Genomic DNA, 20,541 nt, shown 5'->3' on the forward strand with positions numbered 1-20,541 from the left:
CAAAAGCATTTGTAAATTTAGTAATTAAATTATATGCATTTCATATTTATTTAATTTAGCATTCAAGTATTTTCACGAGCTATTTATTTAGCGAACCATGAAGTATTATTACAGTTTTCATAGTACAACTTGGAAGACTTTTTATTTTATTTTATCTTATTTTATTTTATTTTTTTATTCCTACTCCCACCACTAACTCCTCCACCTTTCTTCCCACTTTCCCTCCCACTACTCCCACTTACCCCCACTTATTTCCATCACCCACGTTCACAATTCATTTACCAAACTTCTGCAATAATTAACTGAATTCCTGTATTCTCCATTCATAATTCCCACAGCTCATTCTGCCGAGGAGGAGCTCATGTTTTTAAAAACAGTCGAGCAGTTTCATAGCTTCAACATCAAAGCAATTTCATATCTTTGAACAGAACATCCCCAAGGTTTCATCTTCTTCTTTAAATTACATGACTTGTTTTTACAATATTGAATCACACACTACGCATTTCCAGCAACTAATTTTCCCATATAGCAAATTCAGATTTCGTGTATCAAGATTTTGAAACAAAATGGCATTCCCGTATACATGAGCATACAATCTGTGTTTCTACATATATGAAGCATACTTATTAAAAAGAATAAAGAAAAAGTCTTGAGCTTGTTTTTGATTGCCGAGTCCAAATGTTGGAGTGTCTGGTTGGGTCTGTTGAGTCGAGGAGGATGAGCGTTGTGTTTGTGTGAACTGAGTCGAGAGGTCGAGGGAGGCAGGGCACGGCGGCTGTGCCGCTGCTGCCCGGCCACGGCTGGAAAAAGAGAAAGGTCGGAGATCTGTGGGAGAGACGGCGGTGGCTGTCGTTTCAGTCGCCGAAAAAGAGAGAGGGGAGCTGGAGCCTGTCGCCGCTTGCTCCGGCGAGCTCCGACGGCGATGGGTTTCCGATCTACTGAGAGAGAGGGAGCTAGGGCTCGGGCGCCGCTCATTGCTGTGGGATGACGGGTCCGTTTCAGCGCGAGAGAAGTGGAGGCGGCCGATTTGGGTTCTCGGTCAGTCGAGGGAGATGGTGAGGGTGACCGGAGACGGTGCTCTTCGCCGGAGATGGCCGCGACGGCCGGAAGAGAGAAAAGGGAGAGAGGGCTTAGCGGGGCTGCTGGCGACCGCTCGGTGCGTGCGTCTGTGGGTGAGAGACGAGAGACGGGGGAGAGGGGAGTCAGGGGACGGTGGCGTGGCCGGCGGCGGCCACCGCCGCCGGAGACGAAGGGGGGGGGAGAGGGTGCCTGCTGCGGAGATGAAGGAGGGGGGAGAGTGGTGCGTGTGTTTGTATATGTGTGTGTTTAATGAGATGAAGAATAGGGCTTGGTTTAAGTTTTGGGCCATTTTTATTTCAGTGGGCTCATTTATTTAAAAGAGCATTTGGGCCTCTTATTTAATCAAGAAAGCTGGGCCGATTATTGGGCTTGAGCATATGGGTCGAAAATATTAAAGGTTGGGCTTTGCTTTTCTTTGGGTTGGGCCGATTTTTGCATTTTTTTTATTTCAGTTGGGCTCTTTAATTGGGCCGAGTTTTGTTTATATTTCAGTTGGGCCAATGTTTTTATTTAATGCCTTGGGCCTTAATTTATTCATTGGGCTGTGCAGCTTCTCCATTTAATTGGACTGCACTATTTTAATTAATTCGACTTATTAAGTTTGATTAATTATTTTAATTTGCATAATAATATCATATTATTATTATTATATGCATATTTTAAGTTATTACTTACTATATGCTAAGCATGACATGAAATTGCATTATTTTTTTTTTGCAATAAAAGTATTTATGATTTAATTGGTTTTATTTATAATTCCAATTATTTAAGAAAATCGAGTAAGGATATTGTTGGTGTCCTTAACTCAAGAATTTAGTTTTCAATTATTTATTTATTAAATTTTGAAAACCCGGCTAAGTGAATCATAGAATATTAAGCACTACACCATGACTTAAGATTAGAATTCAAGGAGACCTATTGAGAATAGAATTCTTGTAGGCTTTGAGCATCAAGAGGATTAGCACTGCTATTCCGATTCAGAGATAAGGTTAAACGACAGGCTTTGCCTAGACAGGTGGGCTTACTTTCCAAATGTACAAAGTATGATTGAGTTATTAAGCTCTAAATGTTTCAATGAAATGCAAATTATTTATTTAATGTTATGAAAACTGTTTATCCAATTAAATGTTTATGTGCACTCTGCTCTGTTTAAGGCTCGCGCAGTTAATCAATTGAGGTTCTCTTATGACCTAATACGTTGTTTGAGAATTGTGTACACTTGTTAGTTGACTCGGTGGGTTGATCTCCATCGGGCTCTAACCAGAGGCGTTATAAGGGTGCTCGGCTGGATGTGTTCCGGAGCATGAGAAATATCAGGCCTGCCTGGGTAGCGTCCCGAGGTCAAAGTAAACTTGTCTGGGTTACGCCCTCAGTTCAAGTAAGCGGGAGACAGAGATCCGTCGGTGGCTAAAAGGTCCGGGATCACAGCGAGTAACAGAAAGGGAGTGTGACATGTGCGCACAAATGAAAGAAAATATTTTAACATGCTTAGAAGCTATTTCAATTTAAAACCTTCTAAGTCATGTCAAGTATGATTGGATAAACTGTCTTTACGAAAATATAAAATGTTTCAGAAAATGCATGCCCACTAAGTACATTAGTACTTAGCCCAAAAATACTTTCAAATATTTTCAGGTTGGCTGGACGGTGCTGACGGGACGGAGCTGAGGCTAAAGATAAATTCCTATGTTAGACTTCCGCTGTAGCAATTACTCATATCCATCTTTTGTTTTCCCAACTTAAGATCTTCATGTTAAATTTCAAATGATATATTTGACCGAGCTTAGACTCTTCACTACTAAATTTATGCTAATGAATGTTGGTTGTCAGAAGCATGAAACAAAACTTGTGATCCAAATGGGCATAGCCCGACTTTCCATCCTATTTCGGGTTTTAACAAGGTTTTTCCCTTGTTTATTTCTATGAATTATTCACACCTCGATTATATTTATTCATTCAAGAATTGGGGTGTGACAGAATGGTATCAGAGCATGAGTTTTCTTTCATGACTCTGATAACCATAAACTTTTGATGTTGAGTCTAGAATAGTATCTCTAGACTTCTAAGAATGTCAATAGCCCTCAGCTCACCGTCACACTGCCGCAACCGAGGTACGATAATAGTTTAAAAATATACATATATGTATTTCAAATGTTATGAATGTTTCCAAGAAAAAGTGTGCGCTTCAATGAATGATACTATGTGAATTGCTTATCGCTTTCCATATGTTATAAGTTATGAATTTCTAATCGCTTTCATATTGTTATCTTGGGTCTCCGACTCATATAACCAAGCTCAGTATCGTGTTTGGGACAATCCGAGCCCTTAACGATAAGATAAGTAAGTATCGTGTTTGGGACAACCCGAGCCCTTAACGATAAGATGATTTAAAGTCGTGTTCAGGACTATTGAGCCTTTCACGAATACCAGATGTATTGTCGAGTTAGATTCTTTGAATCTTTCCGGCACCAGCAAAGTTTTCATGAAAGGGACTTTAAATGTCCATATATGTTAAGGTTTCAAAAGAAACAGAAGTATGTATGTATGTATGAATGAATGAGAAAGCTTTATGTTGTCGTTTTAGGCTAGCTGCCTATACGATTAGAATGATGGGTTCTCTTACAAACCGTTTGAGTACCACCCAAGAATGCTTTGAGAATGTTAATCGTGATAGCACCGCTTGATCGATTTAAGTAAAGACTGGTAAGATAGAAATGTTTAACATAGATATGTTACAACATAGAGGCAATGCCTTAAGACTAAGGATTCATTTGAGCTATTTCAATAGCGGTGAGATTAAGTTTTTCACATAAGAACTTATGTTGCTTATGATTATGATGTTAGTCGTGATAGCTTTGCTAGAACGGCATAGAATGGACTTTCATGGTATCAGTAACTTATGATGAAGTACTTACTAGTAAGTTTTAAGTTAGAAGTTTGACCAGAGATTTACATGAATAAGATGTTGACATGATTGGGGCGAAGCTCCCATTTGACTGAGTGATTCGTTTTGTTGGGTCTGGCCAGCCCACATGACTAAGATCTCGGTGATTGTCAATTAAGATTTTTGATCTCGAAGTAGAGCATCACTACAATATATAGACTCGCACTATATAGTTGTCACAATAGAATATCCTTTTATTACGATAAGTATAATAGCGATTAGAATTACTCAGTTTATCATTAGTTTTCAACCAGCTGTTAATATGTGGTCCACATGGTGGACAATAATAAGAAATGCGTAAAGGAGTTCGTGAATGAATCGCGTCATGAGATATTTAATTCCCCTAGTGAACCAGGGAGACATTACGAAGGAACAAGCAATGAACGAGACTCTCACCACCGAGTCACTACAACAAATGGAGAAATTTCACGCACAAACAAGATATGTACACCACCTCAAGAGGGAAGTAAAGAAAAAGGAAATGGAATGAAAGAAATAGAGAAAACCCTTAAATAGAAGGAAAGCACTAGAACTACACTTAAGGTATAACCCAACCCCAAGGCTAGTAAGCTCAAGCTAAGAGAGTGAATGCTTTGGCTAAAGTGCCAGAAGCTACAACAAGAATAAAGTTGGAACGCCACCACAATGGAAACTTAGAAACCCCCATTAAATAACCATTTGGAAATGGGAAAATGAGTTTACAGGACAGAAGGAGTGCCATTAATCCTTGAAGTGAAAGTTACAAAGACGATGAGAAAAGTTTGATGTTAGAATTCCCTAGTCAATCTGAGAAGGTGAGTTAGGACGAAGGAAACAATTAAGGAAGTTCAACAGATTTGAGAGTACAAAGATATTTTTCCCAATGAATTACCAAATTTTCACCAGACCTAGTTTCATGCAACATAGTATGTCACTATGGGGAGCACTAATTCAAGATGTCAAAGAAAAGATGATACACTAAGTATGTGTATTGATTATAAGAAGTTGAAGCAAGCTCATAAGAATAGATATCCTCTTCCGAGGATAGACGACCTATTAAATCAGTTGAGAGGAGCCAGTATGTTTTCCAAGATTGACCTAAGATCTGGTTACCATCAACTCAAGATGAAAAGAGAAGACATTCCAAAGACAGCGTTTCAAACGCGTTATAGACTTTATGAGTTCACAGTGATGCCCTTAGATTTAACGAATGCCCCAGCAGTTTTCATGGACTTAATGAACAGAGTTTTCCATCAGTATCTCGATAGTTTTGTCTTAGTGTTTAACGACGACATCCTCGTATACTCTAAGACCGAAGAACAACATGAAGAGCACTTACGCATCGTACTCAAAACCCTGCGCATTGAGAAATGGTTTACCAAATTCAACAAGTGTGAATTTTGGTTAAAGGAAGTTATGTTTCTCGGTCACATAGTGTCGACTGAAGGAATCAAAGTAGACCCCGCCAAGGTCGAAGCAGTCAAGGAATGGAAGGCACCATCAAATGTCAATAAGATCAGAAGTTTTCTCGGTTCAGCAGGTTACAATATAAGGTTCATCGAAAGATTCTCGAAATTGGCTAGGCCAATGACTCGACTTTTAAGAAAAGGGACTAAGTATGTTTGGTCCGAAGCTTGTAAACAAAGTTTTAAGTAGCTCAAGACTAGGCTGACTACTGCACCAGTGTTAGCAATACCAGAAGAGAATGAAGAATTTGAGGTGTACACTGATGCCTCGAAACTAGGATTGGGTTGCGTGTTGATGCAAAATCAGAAAGTGATAGCATACGTCTCGTCAATTGAAGCCCCATGAGTTGAACTACCCAACTCATGATTTAGAACTAGCAGCCGTTGTGCACGCACTGAAGATTTAGAGACACTACCTCTATGGAGTTAAGTGTGAGATCTTTACAGATCATAAGAGTTTAAAGTACTTCTTCGAGAAAAAGGATTTGAACATGAGACAATGAAGATGGCTCGAATTAGTAAAGGATTACGATTGCACCATCAATTACTATCCAGGAAAAGCGAATGTAGTAGCTGACGCCCTGAGTCGAAAGACGAAGGCTAAGCTAGGGTATTTCATTACCCAACAGAATGAGCTGATTCGTGAGTTCGCCTCACTCAGTTTAGAGATTGTTTATTCCCCAGATTCAATATCGGGTTGTGTAGCTGCACTGACAGCTAAACCTGATTTGAGAGAAAGAATTGTGCAAGCACAAAGAGAAGATTTGTTCTTGGAGAAGACGCGTCTCACTGCAAGAACGAATGAAACGAAAAGATTAACTGAAGCAAAGAATAATACACTTATGGTTGGTGAAAGATTGTGTGTGCCGCACAATGAAGAGTTAAAGAATGAGATTATGAGCAAGGCTCATGATACTCAATACACTGCACACCCAGGCAGTACAAAGATGCACCAGAATTTAAAGAAAATTTTTTGATGAACAGTAATGAAAAGATATATAACGTTGTAGTGGGTCGATTATCAAAGTCAGCGTGATTTCTGCCAATTCAAATGACATTTGGATTGGTGAAACTTGCAAAGTTATATGTCAAAGAGATAGTACGCCTTCACGGTGTACCTGTATCTATCACGTCAGATCGTGACACCAGATTCACATCGCGTTTCTAGAAAAGTTTACAAGAAGCCATGGGCACTCAGCTGAACTGCAGCACAGCGTACCACCCTTAGACTGACGGGCAGTCAGAAAGAACGATTCAGATTCTAGAAGTTATGCTGCAAATGATTGTCGCAGACAAAGGTGGAAGTTGGGAGGATTTGTTACCTCTCGTAGAATTTGCTTATAACAGACAGTTATCTAGCAACATTTGGAATAATCTAGATGAGGCCTTGTATGGCCGAAAATATAGTTCATCACTTTATTAAGATGAAGTGGGTGAAAGAAAGTTGTTAGGTCCTGAACTGGTCCAACAGATGGTTGAGAAAGTCGACCACATCAAGCAAAGAATCAAAGAAGCTCAAGATAGACAAAAGTCTTACGCCGATAAATGCCGATCGGAGTTAGAATTCAATGTTGGGGATCGAGTTTTCCTCAAAGTTTCTTCCTCAAAGGGAGTTATACGTTTCAAAAAGAAGGGCAAGTTACGACCCCGTTATATAGGACTTTTTGAGATCCTAGATAAGATAGGTCCTGTAGCCTATAGGTTGGCATTGCCACCCAGTATTGGAGACGTGCACAATGTGTTTCATGTCTCTCAGTTAAGAAAGTATGTGTTTAATCCAAAGTATTTGATTAAGCTAGATAAAGTAGTCCTAGCCAGGACTAAAGTTATGAAGAGAAACCAGTCCAGATACTTAATCGCAAGGTTCAAGTTTTATGAGACAATAATATTGTTCTCGTCATGTAGTGGAACCATCACAGGATGGAAAAGGCCACAAAAGAGATGAATAAAATGAAAGACTAGTATCCTCAGCTAGATTATCAAGGTATGTAATTTCGGGGACGAAATTTTTTTTAAGGAGGGAGGGATGTAATACCCCGTTTACTCGAGCTAAGTTTAGAAAATTTTCGAACTTAGATTTAAGATGATTCACGCCAGATTGAGAAAAAGAATTTATTTTAATTCCAACAAAAAATGATTTACAAAAGCATTTGTAAATTTAGTAATTAAATTATATGCATTTCATATTTATTTAATTTAGCATTCAAGTATTTTCACGAGCTATTTATTTAGCGAACCATGAAGTATTATTACAGTTTTCATAGTACAACTTGGAAGACTTTTTATTTTATTTTATCTTATTTTATTTTATTTTTTTATTCCTACTCCCACCACTAACTCCTCCACCTTTCTTCCCACTTTCCCTCCCACTACTCCCACTTACCCCCACTTATTTCCATCACCCACGTTCACAATTCATTTACCAAACTTCTGCAATAATTAACTGAATTCCTGTATTCTCCATTCATAATTCCCACAGCTCATTCTGCCGAGGAGGAGCTCATGTTTTTAAAAACAGTCGAGCAGTTTCATAGCTTCAACATCAAAGCAATTTCATATCTTTGAACAGAACATCCCCAAGGTTTCATCTTCTTCTTTAAATTACATGACTTGTTTTTACAATATTGAATCACACACTACGCATTTCCAGCAACTAATTTTCCCATATAGCAAATTCAGATTTCGTGTATCAAGATTTTGAAACAAAATGGCATTCCCGTATACATGAGCATACAATCTGTGTTTCTACATATATGAAGCATACTTATTAAAAAGAATAAAGAAAAAGTCTTGAGCTTGTTTTTGATTGCCGAGTCCAAATGTTGGAGTGTCTGGTTGGGTCTGTTGAGTCGAGGAGGATGAGCGTTGTGTTTGTGTGAACTGAGTCGAGAGGTCGAGGGAGGCAGGGCACGGCGGCTGTGCCGCTGCTGCCCGGCCACGGCTGGAAAAAGAGAAAGGTCGGAGATCTGTGGGAGAGACGGCGGTGGCTGTCGTTTCAGTCGCCGAAAAAGAGAGAGGGGAGCTGGAGCCTGTCGCCGCTTGCTCCGGCGAGCTCCGACGGCGATGGGTTTCCGATCTACTGAGAGAGAGGGAGCTAGGGCTCGGGCGCCGCTCATTGCTGTGGGATGACGGGTCCGTTTCAGCGCGAGAGAAGTGGAGGCGGCCGATTTGGGTTCTCGGTCAGTCGAGGGAGATGGTGAGGGTGACCGGAGACGGTGCTCTTCGCCGGAGATGGCCGCGACGGCCGGAAGAGAGAAAAGGGAGAGAGGGCTTAGCGGGGCTGCTGGCGACCGCTCGGTGCGTGCGTCTGTGGGTGAGAGACGAGAGACGGGGGAGAGGGGAGTCAGGGGACGGTGGCGTGGCCGGCGGCGGCCACCGCCGCCGGAGACGAAGGGGGGGGGAGAGGGTGCCTGCTGCGGAGATGAAGGAGGGGGGAGAGTGGTGCGTGTGTTTGTATATGTGTGTGTTTAATGAGATGAAGAATAGGGCTTGGTTTAAGTTTTGGGCCATTTTTATTTCAGTGGGCTCATTTATTTAAAAGAGCATTTGGGCCTCTTATTTAATCAAGAAAGCTGGGCCGATTATTGGGCTTGAGCATATGGGTCGAAAATATTAAAGGTTGGGCTTTGCTTTTCTTTGGGTTGGGCCGATTTTTGCATTTTTTTTTATTTCAGTTGGGCTCTTTAATTGGGCCGAGTTTTGTTTATATTTCAGTTGGGCCAATGTTTTTATTTAATGCCTTGGGCCTTAATTTATTCATTGGGCTGTGCAGCTTCTCCATTTAATTGGACTGCACTATTTTAATTAATTCGACTTATTAAGTTTGATTAATTATTTTAATTTGCATAATAATATCATATTATTATTATTATATGCATATTTTAAGTTATTACTTACTATATGCTAAGCATGACATGAAATTGCATTATTTTTTTTTTGCAATAAAAGTATTTATGATTTAATTGGTTTTATTTATAATTCCAATTATTTAAGAAAATCGAGTAAGGATATTGTTGGTGTCCTTAACTCAAGAATTTAGTTTTCAATTATTTATTTATTAAATTTTGAAAACCCGGCTAAGTGAATCATAGAATATTAAGCACTACACCATGACTTAAGATTAGAATTCAAGGAGACCTATTGAGAATAGAATTCTTGTAGGCTTTGAGCATCAAGAGGATTAGCACTGCTATTCCGATTCAGAGATAAGGTTAAACGACAGGCTTTGCCTAGACAGGTGGGCTTACTTTCCAAATGTACAAAGTATGATTGAGTTATTAAGCTCTAAATGTTTCAATGAAATGCAAATTATTTATTTAATGTTATGAAAACTGTTTATCCAATTAAATGTTTATGTGCACTCTGCTCTGTTTAAGGCTCGCGCAGTTAATCAATTGAGGTTCTCTTATGACCTAATACGTTGTTTGAGAATTGTGTACACTTGTTAGTTGACTCGGTGGGTTGATCTCCATCGGGCTCTAACCAGAGGCGTTATAAGGGTGCTCGGCTGGATGTGTTCCGGAGCATGAGAAATATCAGGCCTGCCTGGGTAGCGTCCCGAGGTCAAAGTAAACTTGTCTGGGTTACGCCCTTAGTTCAAGTAAGCGGGAGACAGAGATCCGTCGGTGGCTAAAAGGTCCGGGATCACAGCGAGTAACAGAAAGGGAGTGTGACATGTGCGCACAAATGAAAGAAAATATTTTAACATGCTTAGAAGCTATTTCAATTTAAAACCTTCTAAGTCATGTCAAGTATGATTGGATAAACTGTCTTTACGAAAATATAAAATGTTTCAGAAAATGCATGCCCACTAAGTACATTAGTACTTAGCCCAAAAATACTTTCAAATATTTTCAGGTTGGCTGGACGGTGCTGACGGGACGGAGCTGAGGCTAAAGATAAATTCCTATGTTAGACTTCCGCTGTAGCAATTACTCATATCCATCTTTTGTTTTCCCAACTTAAGATCTTCATGTTAAATTTCAAATGATATATTTGACCGAGCTTAGACTCTTCACTACTAAATTTATGCTAATGAATGTTGGTTGTCAGAAGCATGAAACAAAACTTGTGATCCAAATGGGCATAGCCCGACTTTCCATCCTATTTCGGGTTTTAACAAGGTTTTTCCCTTGTTTATTTCTATGAATTATTCACACCTCGATTATATTTATTCATTCAAGAATTGGGGTGTGACAAGCATAAACACTATGATGATTAACTCAAATAAAAGGGAAAGCTCTGACCCTAGGGATGTATTTTCACTAATCAACTATATGCATTCAACCTATTGATTCAATTACCAATTTTAATCCAACCCTGATGAAAGATCACTATGTTAATCACAAGCGTCTCTAACGACCACCTATGAATGTAGATTAATTAATCCCTTTTCGCATTCAAGACTCCAAGGAATAAATTAACTCCCAATAGCACATAAAGAATAGCTTCCTATAGCTTCACCTATCGCATTCAAGACTCAAGGCTAACACTATATCATGCATTCCTGAATCGGCTGAACAATTATCGCATTCAAGACTCAAACTGGACAGCTAGACATGTAAATCATTGATCAGATAATTCACAAGAGAACAGGCACCAGGAATCATGAATCATAAGTTGGAAGGCAAATTGATATCAATAAATCATACACATATAATTAATCAGCTATGTACAAACCCTAGGTTCAGATTAAAAGAACTAGCCAAACATAATAAAAGAAAGCAAAAACATAATTAATGAGAACGCAATTGAAAGAACTGAATTAAATAAAACTCTGAATAAAATAATTGTAGCGGCTTGAATCTTCAATCTTGTGGAAATCCAATCCAAGCTGTAAAAACTGGAAAGCAATAATAATCTAAAGCTATGAAACTGAGAAAATAAAGTTGGAAACTGAAAAACTAAAGCTGGGAACCCCAGATAGGTCAAAAGAGGACCTATTTATAGTGTCAGGGTAAAATACAGTGTTTGAGCTCGAAAATAACTTGAAAAAAACGTAAAAACGCGGAAGGGAACGGAAACACGCCCAAAAACGGCGACCCGTTCGGCGATCGCCGTCTGGGTCGCCGAAAAATGGCCAATTTCTTCATGGATTCGGCGACCGCCGAATTTTCCACCGGAGGCCAAAAATTGAAACAGGGAATTCGGCGACCTGGCCGGCGGTCGCCGTCTGGGTCGCCGAATTTTTACTGCTGCGCGCGACGTTTTTGTTTCAGCCATAACTTTCTCGTCCGAACTCCGATTTATGATCCGTTTGCGCTCACGAACTCGTATCGAGACGATCTACAACTTCTATTTCAGAACATTGTTCCAAATTCGAAATCAATAAATCTGCAAATTCCTTCAAAGTTCGAGTAAGAATTATGTTTCACAAGATAAAGCAAATTAAGCACAAAACAACTATCCAACACTCAATTCCCTATAAAAATGACATCATATGAACATTAAAAACCATGGAAATATGAGTGTTATCAACTCCCCCAAACTTAATCCATTGTTCGTCCTCGAATAATGGGAAGAACACAATCAATAACACGAATGGGTAAGAAATCTAGTTCATCAATGCCTCCGAAAAATAAAGAATGATAGAATTGTCAAATCCTTAATAATCAAGCACAAATTCACCAATAAACACAACCTATAGCAAAATCAACCTTGACATTCCAAACAATTGAATCTCACAAGGTATGTGTATCACTCAACTCTCAATTTGATGGAATATATAGGACGTGTATGCTCTCATCGAATTCAATGCAATATAGATCACTTACCATAAGCTTGCCAATCGTCTACAATCTCCATCGCTAAAAGTATGCCAAGACTAAGATCAAATAGGTCTTTTTCTTCGGGTTATAATGTAGGGACATTGGTTAAGGTAGGGAAATATAGGCTAAGTGACTCAAATATATCAAGAACACCAACCTTATGACTTCACTAATCAAGCATGGAATAAATTCCATCTTCCACCCAACTATATCACCATAATCAACACAACTCAAGGGATTTAATCATCGCAAAACAGAACTAAACACTCTTTTATGCTCTCAACTTCTTTCCAACACACAAAGTCGATTCTCTAACAAATTTCTCAATATACACTCGACTTCACTTTTTTTTTTCTTTTTCTTTTCTTTTTCTTCTTTTTTTTTTCCGCTATTCACAACTTTCTAGAGCTTATAAGAGTAAATAGTAGCACAATATCATCCCTTCTTTTTCACAACCCACTATGATATTCACCACACAAAGATTCCCATATACTACATCACCCCTATCATCCGGCTAAAGAATAAAAGCTAAATAGGCTCAAAGTGGATAACAAAGGATAATTTTATTTTTCAAGGACAGTGTTTGGGATAAATTGTGGCTAACAAAAGATGGCCTAAAATCATCTCCTAATCCTGGGCACAACAGCAACCTCGACACAGAAACCATGGCAAGTTCTAGAAGATCACTACATATGCATGACAAAACTCACAACAAAGAATAAACTGTGTATGATAAACAGTTATGGCTCAAAATCTCACAGGTTTATTCAACGTCCAAAAGTCAAGGTTAAAATCACTCTAGAATTATGCAAATTAGTTCCAGTTATACTTATATCATCAAAGAAAATCAAACTCCAATTTTTTTTCATAGAAATCATCATTGGCATCTCACCAGAAATCTAATGGAGCAATAATCATCGGTGAAAAAAAACAATCACAAACACACACCACCAACCAAGCAGGATAAAACAATAAAGCCAACAAAAAAAATAAAAGTGATACACATATCTACTCTCACCCCCCTCCCCCAAACTTATTAAAGAACATAAGTTCGAAAATAAGTTTGGAGGGATGGTGATATGTGTGTCACTACTCACAGAAACACATGCTCCATGGTGGTGGTATGAACAAGGCGCGAGTTTCCGCATCTTCCAAGCTCACGCTGTACCAAAAACCCAAACAAAACAACGAAACAAAAAGGAACAAGACAAAAAAAAAAAAAAAAAAAAAACAAAACGAAACTAAAAGAAAGGAAAACAAAACAAAGAAAAACAGTTGGGTTACCTCCCAACAAGTGCTTAATTTAACGTCTAGAGCTCGACGATACCTCACAGCCTCAATGAACATCAAACGCAGCAGGCATGACAGACCGCCTAACACGAACAGATGTAGAAGGCTCATGTGCATCAGCTGCGTGAAAAACGACGCTTCCATTGGGCACATCTATCATAGCTCGCCCCGTAGCTAAGAATGATCGACCAAGAATCAACGGCGGATTTGCATCTTCAGGAATATCGAGGACCAAGAAATCCGTAGGGAAGACGAGCTTGTCGACCTTCACAAAGATGTCTTCAAGCTTTCCTCTCGGCTTCACTCTTGATCTATCCGCCATCTGAATCTCCATCGAGGTCGGCTTGAGATCTCCAATTCCCAACCGCTTGAACACAGAGATGGGCATCACATTGACACTAGCCCCTAAATCACAAAGGGCCTCGGGAAAGAGCTCTCCTCCTATCTCGCACTCAATGGTGAAGCTACCCGGATCTTTCTTCTTCGATAGTAGCTTCATTGGCCGCTCAGTGCCCACAGATGTCGCCTGCGAGATTTTCTTATCCTCATCCCCCATCTTCTTGGTGTGAACAATTGCCTTTTCTTCTTTATCCTCGGGATCCTGCAATTTTGAGAGACTTTGAGGCTGTGCACGCTGGTCCGATTCTTCAAGTAGTCTCTCTAGCTCATCCACTGTACGTCTATGCTCTGTCTCCTCGAGATTGACAATCTTTTTCTCATTCTTGCAATGGGGGACCTCCAGCTTGACTTCCTTGGCATCCACCTTTTTACTCGGCTTCACAGCACATTGCTCTTCGAGCACCTCCCTCTTCATCAGCCTACGAGGGAATGGAGCTTTTGGGATGTACTCCCTAAGTGGAATAGGAGCCTTGTATGGTTCCTCAATCAGAGATTCATGCTCCTTGCTCATCCTCATCTCTTGTGTAGACAGAGTGCCCTCGAAAATAGCATTGCAATGGCCCTTAGGATTGACAGTAGTGTTGCTTGGGAATTGGCCCGGCTTGTGCTGCGCAGCTGCTTGGTTGGCAATCTGACCAACTTGATTCTCCAACATCTGCACTTGCTTAGAGAGGGCTGAGAAATTGTTCTCCATATTGGAGATTTTATTTCCAACATTCACCTCCATTCCAGTCATCTTCGTAAGCACTTGCTTCATCATCTCCTCCATTGAATCCTTCTTTGGCTCATTAATTACTCCCCCATTAGAAACAGAAAATCCAGGTGGAGGCTGCAAAGCATTGTTCGGATTGCCGTAAGAAAGATTCGGGTGCGGGCGTGCTCCTGGCTGGAACTGCTGCTGACCCTGCTGATATGGCTGACCTCTGTTATACATCCCTGGCTGTCCTCGCTGGAAATTCCCATAGCCGCTGTCATTCACATAATTGACATCTTCCATGCCTGACGGATCTATCACAGCTTGCTTATGACGTCCAACATTCAGCTCACCAATTTTTGCAGTCAGCTCTGCCAGCTGTGTAACCATCGCTGCCTGTTGAGTCACCATTGCTGCCATAGGGTCAGAACTAGACGCAGCTGCAGCCTTCTTCAATTGCATACGCTCAGATGGCCATTGGTAGCTCGTAGAAGCCATACTATCAATAATGCTCCATGCATCAGAGCTGCTTTTCTGGAGTAGAGAGCCGCCTGCAGCTGTATCCATGTGCATCTTCGTACGCTCCCCGCAGGCATTGTAGAACATTATCACTAGTGTGCCTTCATCAAATCCATGACCTGGGCACTTTCTGAGCTTCTCCTGATATCGCTCCCACGTCTCTGCTAGCTTCTCTCCCTCGTACTGTTGAAACTGCACGATGTCCATCTTCAATTTCAATGTAAGGCCAGGCGGATGAAATTTTCGTAGGAACGCATGAGCTAAGTCCTCCCACACAACATTATTTCCCAGCTGCAGCGTATGATACCACGACTTCGCCTTATCCCGCAGTGAAAAGGGAAAAAGACGAAGACGGATAATGTCATCAGGGACACCATTCATCTTCACCGTGCTACACAGCTCCAGGAAATGCGCCAGGTGCGCATTAGGGTCTTCGATCGCCTGTCCACCATATTGGCTCTGTTGAACCATCGTGATCAGACCCGTTTTCAGCTCAAAGTTGGTAGCGTTCACACGTGGGGGCTCCTGGTATACATACTGTGGTATGAACGCTTCATTGATGGCTGGTTGTTTTGGAGCCTCTCTCGTCTCCTGTGCGTCAAGCAGCTTCTTCAACTGCTCTTGCAGAGCTCGAATTTGGATTTGCTCTGGAGTAGCCATCGTATTATCCTCAACTTGGTCGTTTTGCTTCTTTAGATTGCGCAAGGTCTTGTTGATTTCAGGGTCTAACTCAAAGAGAGGAGACTCGTGAGATCGTGTGTTCATATGCAACCTACAGAAACACAACTTATAAAAACCAGAAAATAAAAATAAAAACAAATAAAACTTGCAGTACTATTAAGTCCTATTGGAAATATTAAAGTAAAATCTAAACAATCCCCGGCAACGGCGCCAAAAAGTTGATCACTAATTTTATTAGCAACAAAAATACCGCAACTAACACGGTGTAATCGTAGTATAAACAGTAATCGGATATCGTATCCACAGGGATTGTAACACGAAATCACTTTATCTATTTCCTACACAAACTTTCACAGTATGCAAGTAAACAAATATGAAGGTGAATATTAAACTAAAATTAACTAAATAAAACTAAAGAGCATAAACACTATGATGATTAACTCAAATAAAAGGGAAAGCTCTGACCCTAGGGATGTATTTTCACTAATCAACTATATGCATTCAACCTATTGATTCAATTACCAATTTTAATCCAACCCTGATGAAAGATCACTATGTTAATCACAAGCGTCTCTAACGACCACCTATGAATGTAGATTAATTAATCCCTTTTCGCATTCAAGACTCCAAGGAATAAATTAACTCCCAATAGCACATAAAGAATAGCTTCCTATAGCTTCACCTATCGCATTCAAGACTCAAGGCTAACACTATATCATGCATTCCTGAATCGGCTGAACAATTATCGCATTCAAGACTCAAACTGGACAGCTAGACATGTAAATCATTGATCAGATAATTCACAAGAGAACAGGCACCAGGAATCATGAATCATAAGTTGGAAGGCAAATTGATATCAATAAATCATACACATATAATTAATCAGCTATGTACAAACCCTAGGTTCAGATTAAAAGAACTAGCCAAACATAATAAAAGAAAGCAAAAACATAATTAATGAGAACGCAATTGAAAGAACTGAATTAAATAAAACTCTGAATAAAATAATTGTAGCGGCTTGAATCTTCAATCTTGTGGAAATCCAATCCAAGCTGTAAAAACTGGAAAGCAATAATAATCTAAAGCTATGAAACTGAGAAAATAAAGTTGGAAACTGAAAAACTAAAGCTGGGAACCCCAGATAGGTCAAAAGAGGACCTATTTATAGTGTCAGGGTAAAATACAGTGTTTGAGCTCGAAAATAACTTGAAAAAAACGTAAAAACGCGGAAGGGAACGGAAACACGCCCAAAAACGGCGACCCGTTCGGCGATCGCCGTCTGGGTCGCCGAAAAATGGCCAATTTCTTCATGGATTCGGCGACCGCCGAATTTTCCACCGGAGGCCAAAAATTGAAACAGGGAATTCGGCGACCTGGCCGGCGGTCGCCGTCTGGGTCGCCGAAGTTTTACTGCTGCGCGCGACGTTTTTGTTTCAGCCATAACTTTCTCGTCCGAACTCCGATTTATGATCCGTTTGCGCTCACGAACTCGTATCGAGACGATCTACAACTTCTATTTCAGAACATTGTTCCAAATTCGAACTCAATAAATCTGCAAATTCCTTCAAAGTTCGAGTAAGAATTATGTTTCACAAGATAAAGCAAATTAAGCACAAAACAACTATCCAACACTCAATTCCCTATAAAAATGACATCATATGAACATTAAAAACCATGGAAATATGAGTGTTATCAGTGGGCTTTCTTAAAACACGTATATAGAGATCCCCTGCATACAGGCCTCTTATACGAAATGAAATGAATGACATGATATAACTGTGATATTTTAAAGGGTAAATTGTTCTTATTAAATGAAATGTTTATGGAAATGATTAAATGGTTCTTATGAAAGGAAAGGAAATGTTTATGAAATGATTGTCTGCCAAAAATGTTTATGTTTTATGTATGTATCCTATCTGTGTTGGTTCGCCAACTATAAAGGAAATCGAATTCGGACCCTACGCTAGACGAAGGTTTGCTAGTAAGGGTTAACATGTACACTCATGGAGACTGTGTGTCGCTTGCGACCGGTCTTGGCGTCCGTGGAAGGAGGCCTCCTTCCCGGCGTGTAAAAGGAACAGATATGGATCATATAGACTGAAAATGGGATGCGCATCCAACTTTATGAAATGAAAGAAAATGTTTAGTAAGCAAAGGTCCTTCAAGTAAAACCCTGTGTGTTACTGTTGGCAGTACAATAAATGATATAAAATGTGATGTTTCCGGCATATGTTCACTGAGTATTTTTACTCAGCCCTGCATGTTGTTTTTCCTAATGTGCAGGTTGAGCAGGTGATGGAATGGAGTGGAGTTGAGCGGATGTACCTTTTGACATAAAATAATAATGTAACCTTGAGTATACATCTTCATATGTATAACTCACACGTATTTCCGCTGCAAGATACTCTGATTATGCTAATGTTTTATATTAAGTATGATACTCTTTTGTTGGGTAATCCACTTCGACGAGCCTTCCCAAACGAACGTCTTGTTTTTTTCCAAGTGATCAGTTATGATCCTAGTGTTATATAATAAATGTCTCTTTTCGTAAAATGTTTGATTGTTAAGTAAATGCCCCTTTCTTTCCCCGCTTCTTAATCCCCTTCCCGAGTCATAACCCCGGTTAAGCCATCCTTAGGGATTGCGGGCTGTGACAAAGTGGTATCAGAGCAGTTCGTTTGCTCTGGCCCAAGAATTTTCCTTCAAAAGCCAAGTCTAGATCGAGTCATTTGACTTAAATGAATCTTATGACACCGCTCAACGCTCCATTGCATCACGCTCAATCAAGAAAAAGGTAACTGAAGTTACAATGTTTAATTATGTTATGGTTTTAAACAGTTGCAAGGATGTGATTGTGAAATGCAGGTTATGAATGAAATGTTGATGCTTTACCTTTTTATGGCACAATTTGTGTATATTATGTTGATACGATTGTACGAATGAAAGGACATGGACACGTTTTTCAAGGAACATAGATTGCTATGAGTTACATGATCATAAATTGGAAAAGAACATAGATTGATGGATTTATAGGGTATCCCTATAACCTAGATGCTTGAGAATGACGAATCAGAAAATGACTAAACATCACGAATGTTTTGGTTTCCTTCGGGAGACTGTAGTTTCTTTGAAACTCAAAGATAGACTGAAAGGATACGTGCCACGTTGAAAGTAAGTCAACGAAAGGTGGCATGAGACAACTTCAAGATGGACGTTACACCACGAAGGTTTTAAGCATAGTCTCTACGTTCGAAAGTTCACACATGACAGAATATCAAATTGACTTCGTTTCATGATGAGTTGTAGAAAGAATATGGTTTGACTGTTACATTACTATGTTGTAATATGTCTATTTATGTAAGAATGTTGAATGTTCAGAATATGAGTCTAGAACAAATGATCCTAAGTTTGAGCTATTAGCTTACTGTTACGAACTTAAGTTTTGTTATGTAAGTAGGATGAGAATTTAGAAGACCCATAATTACCAAGTCCGGGATGATGTTTCCCGTGTAACTGGGAAGTGATTATGTTGGACCTGGCCAGTCCACATGATCCAAATCTCAGTAGACGTCTTTTGGGTTTATAAACCCCTGTATTTCAACTTCAGTTTAAAAAAAAAATCAGATGGGTTCTCACTCTAGGTCATTTTGTTCGACTTGGTAGTTACTCCTTTCTACCCTCTGGTTATTTATTTGAGTCTCTTGAACAAATTTTCTGCAACACTTTATTTTGATATCATTCGAGATTTGAGCCTTTGCAACTTTTGAGTTGTTCTAGTAGATTCTTTTGATGTATACGACTAAGAAGCGTTAGTATATTGACTTAGTAAGTCACCCAAACTATAGCATGGTTAATTGACCTTCAGTTGTGTCTAAATTAGTTGAGATTAGTATTTCTCCTATGATTATTATCGACCACTCCTTTTGTTAACAATTTATAGTACAAACCGTAAGGTTTGCGAATAAGGACTTGAGTTATTTTGTCTATGCTGATTTCACGATGGAATCATGGAAAAAGTGTTACGCAGGTGATATGAGAAAAGGAATGTATTGATGATCGTTTTTTTTTAAAAATAGAATGTCTGGTAGATGAGAAGCTAGAAACGAGGTGGGGACAGAAATGAACCATCACGAAAGATGGATGAACTTTTTCTCGAGTAAAGCTTGTTTTATCAATGAAACTAAGAATCCAGTTGAGGGTAAACTCTAGATTAAGACGATGAAGAGAATCTTTGATTTTCTTTGTACCGCACCAGAACGACTTCATATGTTGCATTCCAGTTGACTAGATCTACAAATTTTGGTGGGAGGCCAAAAGAAAAGCAATGACTCAAGAATGGTTAGCAAACTTGTCTTAGAAAGACTTTAAGACGGACACATATGACATATATTTTCAATATCTGCGATAAGTGGAAAGAAACGAAAATGTTCAATCTCAAGCAAAACAAGATGTCTATGACCAAGTACGACCAGATTTGCTGCGACATATCCGTTATGCCCCACAATAGGTGGACACCAATGAAAAAAAAAAAAACTCCCGAAGAAGTTTCGCCTTGGCCTAAAGTATGAGATAAGAATGGCATTCGCCAACCACGGTGAGTTTACGTACTTTGAATTGCTCAACAAAACTCTAGACGCCAAGGTAGTTATGCTCGAGGATCAACCGACACAAATTCAAACTGAACAAAGTGGTCAAGACATGAAAAAACTTTTCACCCGTAGA

At 39.6% G+C, this 20,541-nt stretch overlaps 2 long non-coding RNA genes across 2 annotated transcripts; both read left to right on the top strand.

The window, feature by feature from the left end:
- LOC131016615 (uncharacterized) lies at positions 1-2,925 on the top strand. The gene is made up of 3 exons (XR_009099105.1): positions 1-440; positions 2,020-2,095; positions 2,716-2,925. It is a non-coding gene; the product is annotated as an uncharacterized LOC131016615 (long non-coding RNA).
- Positions 2,926-7,594: 4,669 nt separating this feature from the next.
- On the top strand, positions 7,595-10,536 carry LOC131016637 (uncharacterized). Its single transcript, XR_009099151.1, has 3 exons — positions 7,595-8,050; positions 9,631-9,706; positions 10,327-10,536. It is a non-coding gene; the product is annotated as an uncharacterized LOC131016637 (long non-coding RNA).
- Positions 10,537-20,541: the final 10,005 nt, after the last annotated feature.

This window comes from Salvia miltiorrhiza, chromosome 3 (genome assembly GCF_028751815.1).
Source record: "Salvia miltiorrhiza cultivar Shanhuang (shh) chromosome 3, IMPLAD_Smil_shh, whole genome shotgun sequence".
Lineage (NCBI taxonomy): Eukaryota > Viridiplantae > Streptophyta > Magnoliopsida > Lamiales > Lamiaceae > Salvia > Salvia miltiorrhiza.